Consider the following 19963-nt stretch of genomic DNA (forward strand, 5'->3'; position numbering starts at 1 on the left):
TCCTGTACGGTTGATTTGATTGAAAAATCGTATTAATGAAAGTTGTAGTACCTGTCACGGACCAGTTTTCTGTATTTTTTTCAGATCGCTAACTTGAGCCCTTTCGTCGTAAAACACGAACAAAAACAAGAAAATTTAAACTTTTTACCTGCACTGTACAAGCGGTTGTCGAGCAACCGTACCAGCAACAATGATCTGTTTACCCGTTGCCCGACAACCGCCTATACAGTGCAGGCCAAAAGTTTAAATTTTCTCATTTTTGTTCGTGTTTTACGACGAAAAGGCTCAAGTTAGAGATCTGAAAAAAATAAAGAAAACTAGTCTGTGAAAGGTACTACAACTTTCATTAATACGATTTTTCAATCAGATCAACCGTACAGGCGCAAAAAAATCAAAACCATTTTCCCATGTTAATCTCCTATGTCCAGGGTGCTCTTGGACACCTGGTATATCTATACACACCTGGTATATATTTACATTACAATCCGACATCCTGGTATATATTTATCTTACTAGCGGGCATCACTAAGTAAAAATGTAGTTTTTTATTTTCAGTCTCTGGGCTTTTCAACCAAGTTGTATTTTGTTGTATTGCGTAACTGAGGGCAAAAGGTCAAATCAGCAAACATTGCAAGACTTGAAAATTTAATTATTGTTTAAACTAGTGTTTAACTGAAAAATCCACTATTTCTATAAAATATAAGAAACAATGGAAAATAGGTATAAGGAAGTATTAACAATAATTATTAATCCCTAGCCTTCTTGCGAGACATTAAAAAATGAGATTGGAAACATAATGTTCCATTTGAAAATAAAAAGTTGGGGTTCTTTTTGACTAATCTGGCAACACCGCAAAATCCAAATATTGTAGAAAGAAGGTTTGGACACAACCTCGGCTACACTCCAAATTTTAACGAAAAATATTGAGCCGTTATTTAGGTACTTCTAATATATTATCAGCGTGAATCTCTCTGTGTATTTATGACATTGATACTATAATTTAAAAGGTTTACAAGAAATAAATTTACTGTTGATAAAAAGAAGACACTTAATACTGTCACGTTAAGGGTTGGTTGAGGGGGAAGAATACACAGGATTCCACAAGTAACCCACTTTTATTAAGTTATAGGGCAGAAGGAACACGGGGGGCGACGCTTTCAAAAAATTAAAGAGAATCGGATTATTGAGATCTCTGATATCAGCCCGTTTGGAGAACATGGACAATATGGCCGCCTACGTGAATCATAGGCATTTACGAAAATTTTACCTGCTAATTCCACCGTTTACCACAATCGGTGTAACTTTTAAGGATCTGGTTCATTACGGTTGAATGAATTTTAGAACGCGATTGGTAATCCTATGTCTTTGAGATCTGACATCCAGATGTTCATTGTTGAAATGTTTTATAATATCAGCATACTCTCCCTCCATCTCGCAAACAGAACATATTCCAATATCCATTTTAATTTAACAGGTCACTCTCATAAGCTTGCTAAACTGTGGAACAAACCGCCAAACCGTCAACCATAAACTAATTTTTGAGGTTATGATTCTAAATTTTAAGGAAAAACCTGTCAAAAGTCACTTTTTTCTTAATTTACCGACGGAACTTCTCGATCCATAAATCATAAACCGGGTACATATATTCGGTATATGGGTAAAATTTCAGAACGGCAATGGTAGTTACGAAAAACAATTTTGGAACGCTCTAGGTTAAACAGGTATCTACCGGTAGAATATTCGTAAATGCCTCAGGTTAACTTCCCAAAAGTTACGAGGCACCGGATTCAACATCGATAACGAGTGGGTTGGCTCTCTGCTGCTTGCAGGCCTACCCGAAGGGGTGAAGAAGGGTGACGGACGACGTTCTGCGAAATGTTACAAATGTAAACAAGTTGGTCATTTCAAAAATAACTGCCCCATGTGGAAAAACAACAATCGCGATGGAAATCACGGAAATGGCTTCAGTGCAGCATTCATGGGTGCACATACCTTTGGCGAGCGTGATTGGTGTTTGGATTCGAGTGCAAGTGTGCACATTACCAGGTGCAAGGATTTGGTGGCAAATCAAAACGCAGTTCCAGTATTGTGCAAAGGCAACGTAAAAATCACAACTAAGGTTAGTAAATCAGTATATCAGATTCTTGTAAGGGATGTGTTTTATGCACCTGATATTGCCAACCTTTGCCACAAACCTTTTATTTGTAGGCTTATTAATTAAAAATGGAAACCAAGTTTATTTTATTGGTCATGGTTGCAATAAATTTAATTCAAATCATAAATTGGTTGGTACAGCAAAATTGTGCAATAATATGGACAAAGAAAACATTGAAACAATGGATATGTACCAGTTTGCGTTGTCAAGTGCTGTCAGTGGTTCTATTTGGCATAGACGGATGGGACGCTTGAACCAAAAAGATGTTTGCAAAATGAGGGATGGAGCTGTAGAGGGTATGAATGTATTGAAGAGATTCAGTCCAGTAAAAGCAATTGTAATGTGTGCAATGAAAGTAAGCAAAGCAGATTACCTTTTTCAACTTGTGGATCAAGGACCAATGATTTATTGCAAACTGTACATGCAGACATATGTGGTCCGATGTAGGAAAAGTCATTGGGAAGCGCAAGATATTTCTTGAGGTTTTTAGATGATTTCAGAAATATGGCTTTTGTGTATTTTTTAAATTCCTAGGATCAGGCCCTAGATAATTTTAAAGCTTTCAAAAATCTTGTGGAAAACCAAAGTAACAAAAAAATTAAGAGTTTGAGAACAGATAATGGTGGAGAATTTTGTGGAACAAATTTTAACAATTTTTTGATAAAGTGTGGAATTCTCACCTGAGCAAAATGGTTCGGCAGAAAGGTTAAATCGTAGTATAGTTGAGAAGGGGAATGTTTGATTTTCGATGCCCACTTGAGTAAACAGTTTTGGACAGAGGCAGTAAATACAGCTATTTATCTAAGAAACAGAAGTACTAATGCATGTCTTGAGGGGTGCACACCTTATGAAATGTGGTTTTGCAGAAAGCCTGATAAAAGTCTGTTGCGTACGAAATAGATTTGTCGTCCGTAACTCGTTTGGTTTGTGTTTTTAATGTCCGCGGACCTAGTTACACTAGTAGACCGATTCCGATCGCTTAAGAGCTCCATTTGCAATTTGTGCACATTTTGTGGTTAATGTGGGTGCGTGACCTGATAGGTTATCAGGTGCCGTAGTCACGTGATTAGTTTTCTATTTTTGTCAGGGAAGCGTCGGTTTGTGGTCGTGTTTCTTGGTGCCATGTGGCCTATTTAATCACCCCACTTTGTGATATCGGTCCTTTTACCACTGCAGCACCCGAACTGTTAAGATCGAAGTGACCTGACGTTTGATTCTTAACCTATGTGGCTCGTGTTTGCGATTTAATCTAAATTCTAATTGGTTTGATTTTGGGTTATTTCAGAATTATTTTGTAACGGTCATATTTTCCAACACAGATTTTGTGTTCGGCTCGACCCAGAGTTCTGGAAATTTTTCCTGACCGAAATAAGTTCTGACTGAGACGTTACGGCAGGAGTTTCCCCACAGCACCCCAAAATCGTGCTAGACCACCCTAAGGGCACTGTCTAACATCAACAACCCTTATAGGTGGCAGAGCCGGCCGCAAAAGCCAGGGGGTTTTAAACTTGAAAGGTCAGGGTTGAAATCACCAATTCAACTTACCTAATTTATTTTTTTTTTGTTAAATTCCGTAGTTTTCCTTTTACTTAATTTAGTTTTTTTTTAATTTTTAATTGAACAGCTTTTCCCATCTTGTGCTTATTTTGTAAGTTTTTTTCTTTGTTTTTTTAATTAATTTACCTTGAACGGCTTTAGCACTTGTCAATACCTCTGGAAACCTTTTGGGCTGCCGGAACAAGCGTTGAGGTCGTTTTTCCTGTGCTTTGCTGTTTTCTGTCCTAGGGAACCTGTCACCAGTTTCTGGGCTCCATTTCCTACCTGGAAATCAGCAGGGGCCACTCCTGACAACTACCAGAACTTCCAGTATCCTCTTCCCATTTGTCCATTCCGATTTTAAACTTGTTAACGGCAGTTTTGGCACTGGGAAAACTTTTCCTGTTTTTTTTATTTTCAACTTCAATTCTGTTTTTTTAATTTTCTTTAAAATTTCTTTTCAACTGTAATTATTTGTTTTTTTTTGTAATATACACTTGTACATACATAACATCCAAGTGTGTTCATTTACAGCTAATTATGAACTCATGCTATTAATCCACGACCTTGAGCAATCTAATGAAAAATGTTGGAATCTCATTAACGTGAGGTTTCATCATAACAAATTGGCGACCAACGTAAAGGGCTTTTTTGATTTTTAGTGGATTGAACACGCTTGGATTGTGGGTTATCAGACTGCCTTGTTTGTGCATGTGTGTTTTTGCATGACTACAATATTTACTTAATTTTTTTCACGGTGCCAGACGTATTGATAGTTTCAAATATTTATTCTTAAATTAAAGAGTGTCAAGTTTGGTATTGCTGGTTTATCGTACTATCGTTGAATTTTTACCTTTTGCTTTGTGACCGTGCCGATCTATTTTTAGACCGAAATTTCAGGTTTGCCCCGTTATCTTAAGTTTTTTTATAGTTTTACCTATGACATTGTGGTTCGGTTTTGCAGTTAAAAGTGCGAATTAATTTTCTCTTTTGGTAGAGATTTTATTTGTACCGATTTGGACAATTTTAATTTTCCTTAATTTGATTAAGGGTTTAATTATTGATTGGCTGATTTATTTGATCAGTTTTGAGTAACTTGGATCACAGGTAGTGATCAAGTTTTTAATTGTTGTCCAAAGCAGTTGTTTTTGTTGCACTTTAACTGTAAAATTTATATATCACTTGTGTTTATTTAGTTTTTGGGATTAAACTAGAAATTTTAATAATGGCTCTCCAAATTAATGCCTTGCAAGCCCATGAGCTGGAGTATGAAATTTCCATCAGATCTATTAAGCCATCGGGCACTGTTGATCAGAGACGTAACATTTTCAGGGGACTGTTGGCTCAAGAAAATGCCAATCGTAGTATTTGTCAAGTGTCGAACATATTTGAATTTGATTTAGATAAAAAGGAGCTGGTGTGATCTATTGCATCAATTAGAGTTAAAATAGTAGGTTATACCGGTACATCCAGTGATCCTTCATACAAAAATATTTCAACTCGGCTCTGGCATGTCTCAGGCCGACTTAATCGTATGAATCATACTTCTGATGAGGAAATTCAAAGGAAAATTATTTATATGTTGAGATATTAGCAGTTTTTCCAGCTACTTCGACTCCTCTCGACCCAAATTTGGGTTCTGTCAGTTTTAATGCTAATGCAGTTAGTCAGGTTGTTAGCAAGTCTGTGCCTGTACATAAATGGGGACTGCAAAAGTTTACTGGCGAGGGTTCATTAATGGCTTTTCTTGAAAAGGTAGAAAACTTTAGAATGTCTCGTGGCTGTTCAACTTCACTTTGCTTCTGCTGGAGACCTTTTTGATTCACAAGCTTGGTGGTATAATCATCATAAAAAGGAGCGTTTTATTGATTGGGATGATTTAGTGGGTAAATTAAAAGAGACTTTTTTGCGTGACCACTATGATTCCGTCAACCCTGTTTGTACTAAAAAATCGTTTTATGACCGTCCATATTTAGATGTTAGAGTTTCTGGTGATTCGTTTTTGGCTTTGGTTGATAGTGGTAGTTCTATCTCCATTTTGGGTTTTGATGGTCTGCAGCTACTTAAAGACGTAGACTTATGTTTTTCCGAAAATCCGTCATTTCACGTTACTACTGCTGACGGAAACTTACAGAGTGTGTCAGGTTATTTTTGGGCTCCTATAACTTTAGATAATGTTACCAGACTTATGAAAATTTTAGTTATTCCTTCTTTAAAACATGAATTGATTTTGGGCATTGATTTTCTTAAAGCATTCAATATTCAATTAAATTTTAGAAATTTGTCATATCAATCAATCTTTAATTCAGTGTCTGTAATAAATAAGATTCAGTCTGCTGAAGAATTAACTCTGACACAGACTGAAGAACTTAATAAGATCAAGGATCTGTATAAAACTATTGCACCAAAATAAATTGGGTTTAACCCATTTATTTAAACATACCATTAACACCGGTAATGAAAAGCCTGTCAAACAGAGACAATACCCATTATCATATGCAATGCAAAAGTGTCTTAACGAGCAGGTGGATGAAATGCTGGAACTTGGTATAATAGAACCTTCTAATTCACCGTGGTGTTCGCCTATGTGGCTTGATAAAAAAAGTGATGGCTCGTTTAGAGTATGCTTGGATGCTCGGAAGCTGAACTCTGTTAGTATTCCTAGTGCGTATCCAATGCCACTTATTGACTCTATTATCACCAAGGTTCGAGATGCGAAGTTCCTGTCTTCAATTGATTTAAAGCAAGCTTTTCATCACATTCCACTTGATGACACTTCAAAAGAGAAAACCGCTTTTGCAGGGCATGGTAAAGGGCTTTTCCATTTTAAAGTTTTACCTTTTGGATTGAATGATAGTGCCCAAAGTATGTGTCGATTAATGGACATGGTTATAGAACCGGCTTTAGAGCCTTATGTATTTTATTATCTTGATAACATTATTATTGTCAAACCTGACTTTTACACACACTGTGAGATTTTAAAAAAACTATTTATCCGTCTTAAGGATGCTGGTTTGACTATTAATTTGGACAAAAGTCAATTTTGTAGGTCGTCTCTCAAATTTTTGGGTTATATTGTTGATCGTGATGGGCTTAGGACCAACCCTGATAAAGTTTCTGCTATTTTGGATTACCCTGTTCCTAAGAATACTACGCAAATTCGTAGACTTGTCGGTATGATAAATTATTATCGTAGGTTTCTTAAGGATTTTTCTTCCCTATGTAGTCTAATTACAGATCTTTTGAAAGGGCGTAAAAAAGGTCAACCTATTGTTTGGACCCCTGAAGCAAACATTGCTTTTGCTAAAATTAAAGAGGCACTTACTACTGCTCCTGTTCTTGCCAGTCCTGATTATTCCAAGCCTTATAGTTTAATGTGTGATGCTTCTGACACAGGAGTTAGCTGTGTGTTGTATCAAGAGGAGGACGGTTTGGAACACCCTATTGCCTATGCGAGTAGAACTTTGAACAAATGTCAACGTAAATATACAACCACTGAAAAGGAATTGTTAGCTGTTTTGTTTGGCATTGAAAAATTCCGATATTATTTGGAAGGGACACATTTTACGGACCATACTGATCATTCCTCTTTAGTTTGGTTGAATAACATGAAGAATCCTTCTGCTCGTATAGCTAGATGGATTGTTAAGTTATCTCAGTATTCATTTAATATTGTGCATAGAAAGGGTGTTGCCAATACTGTAGCTGATGTCTGATCACTGTGCTGTATTGTGCTCCTTTTCTCTTACCATTTCATCTAAGATTCGAAAAACCTCTAGACGTGGAAAGCTTTTTATTAGGAGGAACTTTCAGAGATTTTCTGAGCTTTGTCGTGTCACTGACTGGCATGACGTTCTGGATCAGTGTGATCCTATCGAGTCCTTTCATACTAAATTGGTCTTTAACTTCAATAAATCATTTCCTATGGTAATGATAAAAGGAGTGACTCGCCATGGTTCACTAAGGATTTAAGGATTGCTTCTAAAAATATGAGATGTCTCCATTATATTCGTGAATACTTTTTATCGAATGTTGACTTTATTGCCTAGTTTAATAAATATCGTATGATCTTTCGTAACACAATTCTGGCGAAACAATTATACGTTTCATCTAGGCTGAACAAATCTAGCAATAGGTCCAGAGAAGCCTGGAATATCTGTACGTGTGCTGTACTTAGTGATATTCAGCCACATGAGTTCAACTCATTTTACTGCGGGGTGCCGGCTGCCCTTGCTGGGGACATTCCATCGGGCTCCAGCGACCCTAGATCTTACATTGGGCATCTTTCTATGTATCAATCATTTTTTCTCGGTCCTGTAAGCGCGCACGAGCTTGCTGACGTACTGAAATTTTTTAAACTGTCAAATTGTGCCGGATTTGATGGGATTTCTATGAGGGTTGTTTCTGCGCTGCCTGACAATGTTTTATCTGTTCTCGCCGATGCAATCAGCGCATCCTTTTTTAAGGCAGTTCTCCCATCATGTCTTAAGAGGGCTCAGGTTATTCCTCTTTACAAGTCCGGTGACCGCTCCTGCCCGGCTAACTATCGACCGATTGCCCTGCTTCCGGCACTGTCTAAGGTGCTGGAGAAGCTGGTCCAGAGGCGGATGATGTCGTTTCTGGAGCGTCATGAGCTTCTCAGCCCATCTCAGTTTAACTTCCGGCCAGCGATGGGCACGAATGATGCTATTTTTTCTTTTCTTCAGGATCTGTATGGTCGCATGAACTCCGGCGATATTTCGGCCGCGGTATTTTGCGACTTGTCGAAGGCGTTCGACTGCATATACCACCAGATTTTGCTTTGGAAGCTATCGCTCTTATCGCTTCCGAGCCGCTTCTTTGTTGTGGTTTCGCTCTTTCTTGTCCGGCCGGAGCCAGGAGGTCTTCATCGGGGGCCATGGTTCTGGAGAGTTAATGTTAACTTCGGGTGTCCCTCAGGGCTCTGTTCTTGGACCTTTGCTGTTCTTGATATACATTAATGATATTGTTTTGCTCCCTATTAAGGGACAATTCACTGTTTTCGCTGATGACGTGACCATTATTTGGAGCGGCAAGAGCGCCGATTCATTGACTGCCACTATTGATGGTGACCTCTCCATAATCAAAGATTGGTGCAATTCCAACTTACTGTCATTAAATATCAGTAAGACCAAGATCCTACATTTTGGATGCTCATTGCAGGAGGTTTTTGTGGAGGGTGAGCCATTGTGCGCCCCTGGAGTGAACAAGTTTCGTGGTCTTATTATTGACGACTCGCTTCGATTCGCTGAGCATGTGGACGGTCTGTGCTCTAGACTGGCGTCGGGCGCCATGCATTGAGGGTGATCTCTGGCAATCTCGATTACCATGTAGCTAGGAGTGCATACTATGCACTGATTGACTGCCATCTCCGCTACGGCATAGCTTTCTGGGGAGTTTGTTCTCGAAGCCGCTTTAATTCTGTGTTTCTCCTGTAGAAGCGAGCATTGAGGTGCTTGTGTCGTGTTGGATACAGGGCCTCATGTAGACCCCTCTTCATTGGACATAGTATCTTCACCTTGTGCTGCATTTTCATCTTAGAGACGATTTGTCTTGTTCGTGGCAAGTTTGGGGGTCAGTGGTCCGAGGGCTCCGACTCGGTGACTCGTAGTAGATTCGTTTTGAGGCTTCCCATTCCTCACACGGAGAAGATTAAGTTGTCGCTTATTTACGGTGGCAAGAGTCTTTTCAATCACCTTCCTCTCCACGTGAGAGGCCAGCCATCTGCGCATGGATTTAGGCGTGAGGCTGAGAGGTTTTTGCTTGACCGGGCGTACTATTCTCTAGTAGCTGCTCTAGTAGTAGCTCCGCTGCTATAAATGCTGTGGAACAAATGGAAAACATAGGAATGGATATAACAGCCGTCCAAGAAATAAGATGGCCAGACGATGGAAATATAAAAATAAGTAAATCCACTATCTTCTTCAGCGGTAACAAAAACGGAAGACATGAATTCGGAACGGGCTTTGTGATTAGAAACAACCTAGTACAGAATATACTAAATTTTAAACCTATAAATGAAAGGATATGCTACATACGAATGAAGGGAGAGCGATACAACACCTCGATTATCTCAGCGCATGCACCAACGGAAGAAAAGGATGAAGATATCATGGATGAATTCTACGATGCCCTAGAAAGGTAGATAGATAGGATGCCCAAACCTGATATGCGCATACTCTGTGGGGACTTTAATGCTAAAATAGGCAAAGAGCCTAGCCTATACCCCACAATAGGTAAACACAGCCTACACAATATATCCAACGACAATGGCTTAAGACTCACAGAAACTGCAGCAGCTAATAACATGCTAATAAAGTCAACCATGTTTCCGCATAAAGACATCCATAAGCAAACCTGGGTCTCAAACGACCATATTACGCGCAACCAAATTGACCACATCATTGTAGATGCCCGTCATAGTAACAATATTATAGACGTAAGAAGCCTGAGAGGAATAGACGGAGACTGATCATTACTTAGTCAGAGCAAAAGTCAAATCCAGAATATCTAGCCACAAATACAATAAAACAACAATAAACCCACAGTGGAACATTGACGAAATACACAATGCAGAGAATCAACGAAACTATAGAGAACAACTTGAACAAACCTTGAACTATGAAAGAGAAGACAATGATATAGAACAGCTATGGGAAGCGACTGCCGAGATAATAACCAAGACAGCTGACAAGATATTTGGAAGGAGTAAACAGAAGAGGGCAAAAACATGGTATGACGAGGAATGTCGGAAACAACTGGAAAAGAGACAAACAGTAAGAAAGACTTGGATACAACTGCAAACAGACCAAAGTAAAAAGGAATATGACGACTGCCGAAAGGAAACAAGAAAAATAATACGCACAAAGAAAAGAAACTACGAACAACAAAATATGAAAATATGGAGAGAGACCGGCCCAAAACCAGGCTCCAAGGAATTCTATAAAGCAATCTCCTCTGAGAAAAGAGGGCATAGAACCAATTCCATCCGTACACTGAGAGACAACCAAGGCCGCATGATAATCGACGGTTGAGAAATAACTGAAGAATGGAAAAAGTATTTTAGAGACCTCCTAAACATCATACAGGAAGAACAACACAAAGAAGAGATCTATATCACAGTGGACATGCCCGTCAAAAGTCCCTCCTTTGAAGAAACCTAAAGGGCCTTAAATAAGCTTAAAAATCACAAAGCGCCCGGCACGGACGGGATACCAGCAGAACTTCTGAAATATGGGGGAGACGCACTACATCGCCAAATCCACCAGCTAATAACGCACATATGGTTAGAAGAAAGGACACCAGCACGATGGAAGGAAAACATAATAGTGCCCATCCACAAAAAAGGGGACAAAACAAAATGCGCAAATTATAGAGGAATCTCACTCCTAAACACGGCATATAAAACCTTCTCAAACATCATTCTTAGTAGACTAATCCCTTATGCTGAAAATGTCCTAGGCGAATATCAAGCCGGGTTTAGGGCAAACAGATCAACAATAGATCAACTATTCACGCTGAGACAACTTCTAGAAAAGGGATGGGAGTATAACAGACCCATACACAATCTTTTCATAGACTTTCGACAGGCATATGATAGCGTAGAAAGAAGCCAAGTATGGAATGCCTTGGCGGAGTTCTCAATACCAAAGAAACTCATTCGGATGACCAAAGTCTGTATGGAGGGTGGAATATCTAAAGTGCGTGTAAATAATAAACTGTCTAGCAGCTTTGAAATCAACAGTGGACTTAAACAGGGCGATGCGTTATCTCCACTACTTTTTAACCTTGTATTGGAGAAAGCCATGAGGTCGGCCGAAATAAAAACAGAACTGCTATCGGCTCAAGGTCCCAAGCTGCTACTCGCATATGCGGATGACATAGATCTCGTTGGAGACTCCACCCTATCCACGAAAGACATTTTCAACAAGGTGGAAGGAGCAACAAGTAAAGTAGGGCTGAAGATCAATGAAGAGAAGACGAAATATATGTGTATAAATAGAACGACACGAAGAGACAGAATAAGGCAAAATGTGACGATCAACACCTTTAATTTCGAGAGAGTACAACGTTTTAAGTATCTGGGGGCCGTAATCACAGCGGACAACGATGTTACCGAAGAAATAAAAAACAGAATCCAATCTGCAAACCGCTGTCTGTTTGCACTGAATAAGCTCATAAAATCAAAAAATCTCACAAGAAGTTCAAAGATCAAAATCTATAAATCCATCGTCAGACCTGTAATAACGTACGGATGCGAAACGTGGACCATGACCAAAGCAAACGAAGAAAAGCTAAGGCGCTTTGAACGAAAAATACTTAGAAAAATTTTCGGACCTCACAACAAACCAGTATAAGATCAGAACCAATATCGAATTAAAAGCACTCTACAACGACGCCGATATTGTCCAAGAAATTAAATCACAGCGACTAAGATGGGCAGGCCACGTGCACAGACTGCATAACGAAAGACTTGCAAAACTGGTATGGGAGGAGATTCCCACAGGCAAAAGACCACTCGGACGTCCCAGAATGCGATGGAAAGATAACATCCAAGCAGATCTCCGGTAAATGAACATTCCATTTGACCCTAGGTTGATGGAAGACCGAACAAATTGGAAAAAAGTCGTACAGTCAGCCAAGACCCACCCAGGGTTGTAGCGCTACAAGAAGAAGAAGAAGAAGAAGAAGAATTCTACTCCAGTTCTTAAGGCGCTTGTTGTTCTGCTATAAATTGACCAAGCAGCACTATTTGTGTTTTTGATCCTCTTTCTCCTCTCTTATACAGGGTAACTGCCTTTTTGTTTTGTTTTTATTTTAATAATTGTAAGGTGTAATTATGTGTGATTCATATGTGTAGTGTAATAATTATGTATGGGCTTTGTCAATGACTTCAAGTTTCCGACAATAAAGCCACTTTTTTGATTAATTGATTGATTGCTCTTTCGAGAAGTTTGGAAGATGTCGCAGTTTTAAATTTGACCAATCTAATTTTGGATAAATGGTATCGTGACAGGTTAGTGAAAGTTCAAGAATCACCTGGTAAATTTCCGACTTTTAAGGTGGAAAATAACTGTCTTTATAAACATGTATTTTCTAAGTACAACTTGGATGGCAATGTTTCCAATTGGAAAATTGTTGTACCTACGGCTCATAGACAGGAAATTCTTGAAAAGTTTCATGATCATGAAACAGCCGGTCATTTAGGCATCTCTAAACCGTTGTCTAAAGTTGCTGAACTATATTATTGGGCAAATATGCGAGATTCTGTTACCGTTATGTTAGAAAATGCACTATTTGCGCTGTTAGTAAATCAAGTCATTTACCGCAGGCAGGTCTTATGGATCAATACCGAAATGTTCATTTTCCTTTCCAGTTATTGTCGGCTGGTCTTATTGGTCCTTATCCAAGATCAAAATCAGGAAACAGTACGTTCTTGTTGTGGTGGATTGGCTCACTAAATTTGTACTTGTGCACCCTATGGCGAAGGCGGCTTCTAGGGCCATAGTTAAGTTCATCGAAAATCAAGTTTTTCTTTTGTTTGGGGTTTGCCAAATTTTCTCTTGTGACAATGGTAGTCACTTTACTAGCAAGTAGTTTAAAGATCTCATGAGAAGATCTCTCAGAAAATTTGGTATAACGCTAAATATCATGCACAAGTGAACCATACTGAAAGAGTCAACCAAGTGATAATCACCGAAATAAGATCGTACATTTATGAAAATCACAGGGATTGGAAAAAATCTATTTTCTAAGTTGCCCAGGCTATTAGACTGGCTAAACATGAAGTTACTGGTTTCTCTCCTGCATTTCTAAACTTTGGTAGGAATCTACCTGTTGATGGTTCAATTTATGGTCTAACCAGTGATAATGCCGACAATAAAGTGGAAATTTTTGATAAAGTGCATAACCCCGATACAGTTCAGGAACTACCTAACATCTATGAGGAAGTTCGGAAACGACTTCATAAATCTTACATTCAAAGTAAACAACGTTATGGTTTTCGAAAGAGAGATGTTAAGTATCATGTTGGAGATCAGGTCTGGAAGAAAAATTATGTTTTATCTAAAGCAGTAGATGGTTTTGCTATCTAGGAACCTAGGCACCTAGGAACATTCCTTGTACTGTTTCTAAAATTCTCTCTAATTTAGTATACCGTTTGGTTGACAGGGATGGAAATAATTCGGGAGATTGGCATGTATCTGACATTAAACCGGATGTGACTTTAAGTGACGAATCTGAGCATTCTGATTCTCATTCGTCTGACTCCTGATTATTGAGATTTAGTTTTTGTCAGGATTGACTCTAACTGTGTATGCAATTCGGTTGGTTTAATAGGTGTACACGATTTAAGTCGGTCGTATGTTTTTCTAATTATTTGAATCCATAATGAGCAAGTTTGTGTTTTCTTGATTTGGAGATAATTACATTTGTTACCACACATTGTGTTTAACACCTTTTTCAATAAGTGTCATTATTAAGGGACAGTGGCGGGTACTTATATACTCAATTGTTTAATTGAAAGATTCTGTGGATATCGTATTACCCAGAATAACACATTTTAACATCGTGTATTGTTTTTAATTTAGTTTAATTTGACTTGTTTATTATTGGATTTAATTTTCCTCGATTGTGACTTTAATTAATTGATTTTGGATACTTTGGATACTCCCCCTTTATTTGTTTGTTCTGGAATGAGTGTTACCATGTGGTCAGGGTTCCTGGAACGATTTGGGAGTGTCAGGGAGTACATTTTTCCTCGATTGTGTTTTTATTGATTTTTCTCGTTTCGGATACTCCTCTTAGTTTATTTATTCAGGAACGGGTGTTACCGTGTGGTCAGGGTTCTTTTAGGAGTGTATCAATATTTCTTTTGCTCGATTGTGTGAATTGTTTTTCCCCGCAACTTGTATGCGTTAATGTTTAATCTTGCGTACATGTAAGGAATTTGTTTTTTTTTCTATTCTCTATTTTGTCTTGTTGTCAGTTTTGACAATTTACCTGATTGTGACTTTTACCGGATTTGACTTTCCTTGTAACCACACAGTCATTTAACCTCTAAGGTTTTTGGAAGGGTTTGGAAGGGGAAGGTCTCAGAGTCCCTGTAAGTACCTTAATGGCCCTGGAGTGCGGAGACTTCTATTGTGTTCGACTTCAGCCCCAATTGCTTGGTTGAGTGGGATTTGCCGTCAGTGGTTTCGTTCGGAACACCCCAGTAGATTTAATTTTTGTGTTGTTACTGATACACTAACCGTTCGGTGTATTTTACGGGTTTTCTAGAGAGGGTTCCTATCAAAACTTTTCTGTTTGTTGGTGGACAATTTTCTTCTCTTTCCTGATAGTTTTCTTTATTTCATTTCCACCAGCCAGGTGATTTGTTTTGGTTTCTCTTTCTGTGGTTTTCCTGAGCGTTGAGTCCTGTCTCTGTTTATCTCTACCGAAACCAATGAATGAGGTTTCCTCTCACATAACGAGGTTTACGCAACGTTGGTTTCATGTTCAAACCCCGTTTTAATTTTCTGGACATAAACCGGTTAGAGATTTGTAGGGTCATGACGACTTCTCCTGGGAATATTGTTTGGGTGGGAGACTGGAGCTAGTCAACTGGTACCTTGTGTTTTTTTCTCATCAGAGCTACTTCATAGCTGTAATGAGCTTCATTTTTGTTTGAAAGGTTGTATGCCTCTTTCAAATGGTATACTGGCGTTTATCACATTTGTTTTCTTGATTTTGGTGGTTTACAGTCTTTGGTTTGCTTTTCTTCAGGTCAGTTTTGAGATGCTTTTTCACTTAAAAAAAAAATTCAACAAGTTTTTTTTTTTTTGGTTACCTAGGGGAGTGTGTTACGTACGAAATAGAGTTTTCGTCCGTAACTCGTTTGGATTGTGTTTTTGATGTCCATGGGCCTAGTTACACTAGTAGACCGATTCCGGTCACTTAATAGCTCCGGTTGCACTTTGTACACATTTTGTTGTTAATATGGGTGCGTGACCTGATAAGTTATCAGGTGTCGTAGTCACCTGATTAGTTTTCGATTTTTGTCGGGGAAGCATCGGTTTGTAGTCGTGTTTCTTTGTGTCAGGTGCCATGTGGCCCACACTTTGTGATATCGGTCTCTTTACCACTGCAGCACCCGAACTATTAAGATCAAAGTGACCTAACATCTGACTCTTGACACGTGACTCTGTAACACGTGTTTGCGATTTAATCTAAATGTAGATTCATCTGGCCGAAACACAGGTAAATTGGTTTGATTTTGGGTTATTTGAGAATTATTTTGTATCGGCCATATTTTCCAACACAGATTTTGTGTTCGGCTCGACCCAGAGTCCTGGAAATTTTTCCTGACTGAAATCTAATTTCCAACCGGGACTTCCCGGTGAAACTGGGAACACCTGCAGCACCCCAAGATCATGCGAGGCACTCTATAAGGGCTTTGTAACCACCCACCAACAACCCTTATAGGTGAAAGAGCCGACCACAACAACCAGGGGTTTAGGACTTGAAAGGTCAGGATTGAAACCACCAAGTCAACTTACCTAATTTAGTTTTTTGTTGTTGTTAAATTCCGTAGTTTTCCTTTTACTTAATTTAGTTCTTTTTTAATTTTAATTGAACAGCTTTTCCCATCTTGTGCTATTTTGTAAGTTTTTTTTTAATTAATTTACTTTAAACGGATTTAGCACTTGTCAATACCTCTGGAAACTTTTTGGATTGCCAGAACAAGTGTTGAGGTCGTTTATCTGTTTTCCCTGTGCTTTGCTGTCCTAGGGAACCTGTCACCAGTTTCTGGGCTCCATTTCCTACCTTTTGTTTTCAATTTCTTTTTGTTGTTTTCAATTTTAACTTCAATTCTGTTTTTTTTTTTATTTTCTTTAAAATTTCTTTCCTTTTGGAACATTTGGTTGGCAACTTTTGTAACTATTTGTAAATTTTGTAAATTGTAAATGTTGTAGGTTTTTTTTTTTGTAATATACACTTGTACATAACATAAAAATCAGTTTTTTGATTTCCTGCAAAATATCCAAGTGTTTTCATTCATAGCTAATATAGCTAATTATGATTTAAAATGAAACTGAAATGACTTGAATTACTCATGCAATTGATCCACGACCTTGAGCAATCTAATTGAAAAGTGTTGGAATCCCATTAACGTGAGGTTTTATCATAACACATAGTCGATGGCGTTCCTTATGAGTGGATCCTGGTGTTCCGCCATCTTGTCAAAAAACTTGTGTGCATGTTCTTTGATCTTCTCTGTCGCTGTCTTGTATTGGAGATCTCTTTCTGGTGATAGTGTCGTTTCTGACATACCACGGGGCGGATATGGCTGATCTTAGCGCTATATTTTCCACAGCTTGAAGGCGCTTCAAGTGGATCTTCGCTGTTACTTACGTCAGAGCAATTACTTTTGTCAGACTTGGTAATTGTTAAGCTTTCATTTTTAATTTTATCTTGATTGACTTAAGTACCTTGAAATTAGTGTGTTTGATTAGCGATCTTTCTGTTTTTTTATCAGTATACCAACTTCTTTGATTTACAAGATGGTGTTGAATGTGGTTTGGAACCTGACAGGATTCACACCTAAAAACAGCATAAAGAACACTAGCGAGTTGTTGGACATTGTGGGGGTTCACGATGTCGAATAACAACACAATGGTGTCTTTTGACCTCACAAACCTCTTTACCTCAATCCCGGTGAATGAGTCGGTTCTGTTTGTCAGGTGTATGCTTGAGTCCAGGATGACTGACCACTCGAAAATCGTGGATATTATTTCTCTCCTCCGTATTTGCTTAAAACAATTTTTTTTCCAGTTTAACGGTAAATTTACGAACAGGAGGACGGCTTGGCGATTGGGAGCTGCTTGTCCCCATTTCTGGATGAAGTTTTTATGGAACACATGGAGAACAACTTCATTCTGACTGACAGAAATTGAATTCAACACTATCAAGCAAATAGCCCTGAACAACGGCTACGACCCGGTTTCTATTGACAGGCTCATCGACAGGTTTCGCTGGGCTGAAATACCCATGCAGGTCTGAAATACCCACCTGGAATACCCACGTGTTCTGTAGAGTCCAGACAGCCCTGTTTTTGTGATCCTCTTTTTGTCCGCCAGCTTGACTCGCTCCTCCTCCAGAAGAGTTAGACAACATGTTCCTGAAGCCAGGATCGTGCACAAGAATAATTTGTCCCTCAAGTCTTTTCTCGTCAACTCAAATGATAACACCCATGTGTACAAAAGTGGTATATACAAACTGAAGTGCAACGATTGTGACGTCACCTACATCGGGCGCACGATCAGAGCGTTTCAAACTAGAGTCGGAGAACATATCAGCAGGACCAGCAATTCTGCTTTTGGTGAGCACTTGATTGCGAGTGGCCACAGGTTCGACATCGGGACAAATGCGAAAATCCTGCACAACTTGTCAACTCGCAACTTCAACAGGCTGGACTTTATGGAGGATGTGGAGATCACGAAGGAAATTGCTCACAACTCGCGGTGTGTTGACACACAAGTAAATCTCAACAGAAGCTACGTCCCCCTACACAGGAGACTGTTGAAGTAATACCAACTGACGTCACCAATTAATAAACAAACCGAAAACCATCATATCCATCGCTAATACACCAATCGATAATTTCACTACCTCTGTCGACAGGGTAGGCGGTACTATTGGTACGACGGTAGATTTTATCTTTTTCTTTTTCCAATTTGGCCTAGGACTCGCCAAATTGATGGTAGATGTCTCAGGGTTGTCTATTCTGTCCGTCCAAAAGCCAATTTCGACCTTCATGGGATCATTGTGACCTCTAACGACCTTGTTACGTACGACGAAATAGAGTTTTCGTCCGTAACTCGTTTGGTTTGTGTTTTTAATGTCCGTGGGCCTAGTTACACTAGTAGACCGAGTTATCAGGTGCCGTAGTCACGTGATTAGTTTCGATTTTTGTCGGGGAAGCGTCGGTGTGTGGTCGTGTTTCTTTGTGTCAGGTGCCATGTGGCCTATTTAATCACCCACTTTGTGATATTGTCACGTTTTAGGGGGTAGCGCAGGAAGAGAAACAAGACTGTAGCTCAAGTAAGTCTTCTTTATTTGGCACTGTATAACTCTTAGCATCGAACACTGTCCAAGAGGGGGTGTGTGGGTGTGGGTGTATGTGCGTACGGCCTTCTGATGTGTCGCCCAGCCGTCCAAGTGTAACGAGCCGTCCGGGCACTAGAAAGTTCGGACTGTCGCTCGTGACCTCCCTCTGGGGATGACCCCAGAGTTCGGTGATCGTCGATGGCTTGAGACGCTGATTAAATACCCACATCGTGACCCCAATTTGCCGGTCTTGCTGATTCAGACAGTGCACTAGGGGGAGACCAGGGCCCGACTAGGTAACGGAACATAGTGCAATTTATGTTATTCGTGACATCTCCCCCTTCCAACAAGTGTTCGCCCCGAACACTAAAAGTCCATGTTTACAAAATCAACTCACTTATTTTCTATTCTTATTTTCTAATGCAGGTGGGGGAGTACTTTATTTAAACCGACCTATCATCAAATATTACTTCTTAAACTAACACATGTTACTTATCTTCTAGAAAAGGGGTGGAAAAACTTTATTGAACAAATATCTTAACTACTTCTCGATTTTAAACGTGCCATGTTTACATAACCAAAAAACCACTTATTCCTTTCGTTGGGTCACCTTTCAACCTTGTTGTTGCGTCCATCTTCTTGCCTTCTCATTTAAGCGTAAATTGTTCCCTGCATCGGGCACCATCTTCTAGTACCTTCTCTCGGTACTACCTTGTCTAAGCGGAAATCCATCGCTTAGCTTCGACATCTTTGGTGCATTGCGTGCTCTCTTTTTAGCACACGTTGCTTTGGACTACTCTACATCGTCATTTCTAAGCCCATCTGGAGAACCTTCTTCAGCCCTTCATTTAAGGGACTCTGGTGCAGCGCGGCTGTAGAACCGACGGTGCGGAACCCATCCGAAGATGCTGGTTTCTCCTAGGCTTGCTCCTCTTCTTCTCGCTTCTTTAACCAGGTCAATTTGTCGATGGACGCAACGAGGTAATTAGGTGGCCCCTAAAGTCAACAATTAATTAGCAAACAAGCCCGACTCCAATAACATAAACACACAACATGTATTTATAAACAAAACACCTTATACTTGCGCGATTTTGCTACCTCAGCAAAGTACCTAGGTCGGGAATGGCGTCACTGGTCTAGAAATCGAGATATTGTTATTGCATT

At 39.4% G+C, this 19963-nt stretch overlaps 1 protein-coding gene and 1 long non-coding RNA gene across 6 annotated transcripts in view; one reads left to right on the forward strand and one right to left on the reverse strand.

Annotated features, from left to right (window-relative positions):
* Nucleotides 1–16598, forward strand: part of LOC145734360 (uncharacterized) — a 29404-nt gene extending 12806 nt beyond the window's left edge. The window contains exon 3 of the long non-coding RNA XR_014179415.1: nt 16305–16598. This is a non-coding gene — a long non-coding RNA (uncharacterized LOC145734360). The remainder of the gene's footprint in view (nt 1–16304) is intronic.
* The window catches only part of LOC145734358 (uncharacterized), a 158265-nt gene that overhangs the window by 80633 nt on the left and 57669 nt on the right, over nt 1–19963 (reverse strand). The window lies entirely within an intron of this gene.

This window comes from Ips typographus, linkage group LG10 (genome assembly GCF_016097725.1).
Source record: "Ips typographus isolate SLU linkage group LG10, UJ_Ityp_2.0, whole genome shotgun sequence".
In the NCBI taxonomy this organism is placed as follows: Eukaryota; Metazoa; Arthropoda; class Insecta; order Coleoptera; family Curculionidae; genus Ips; species Ips typographus.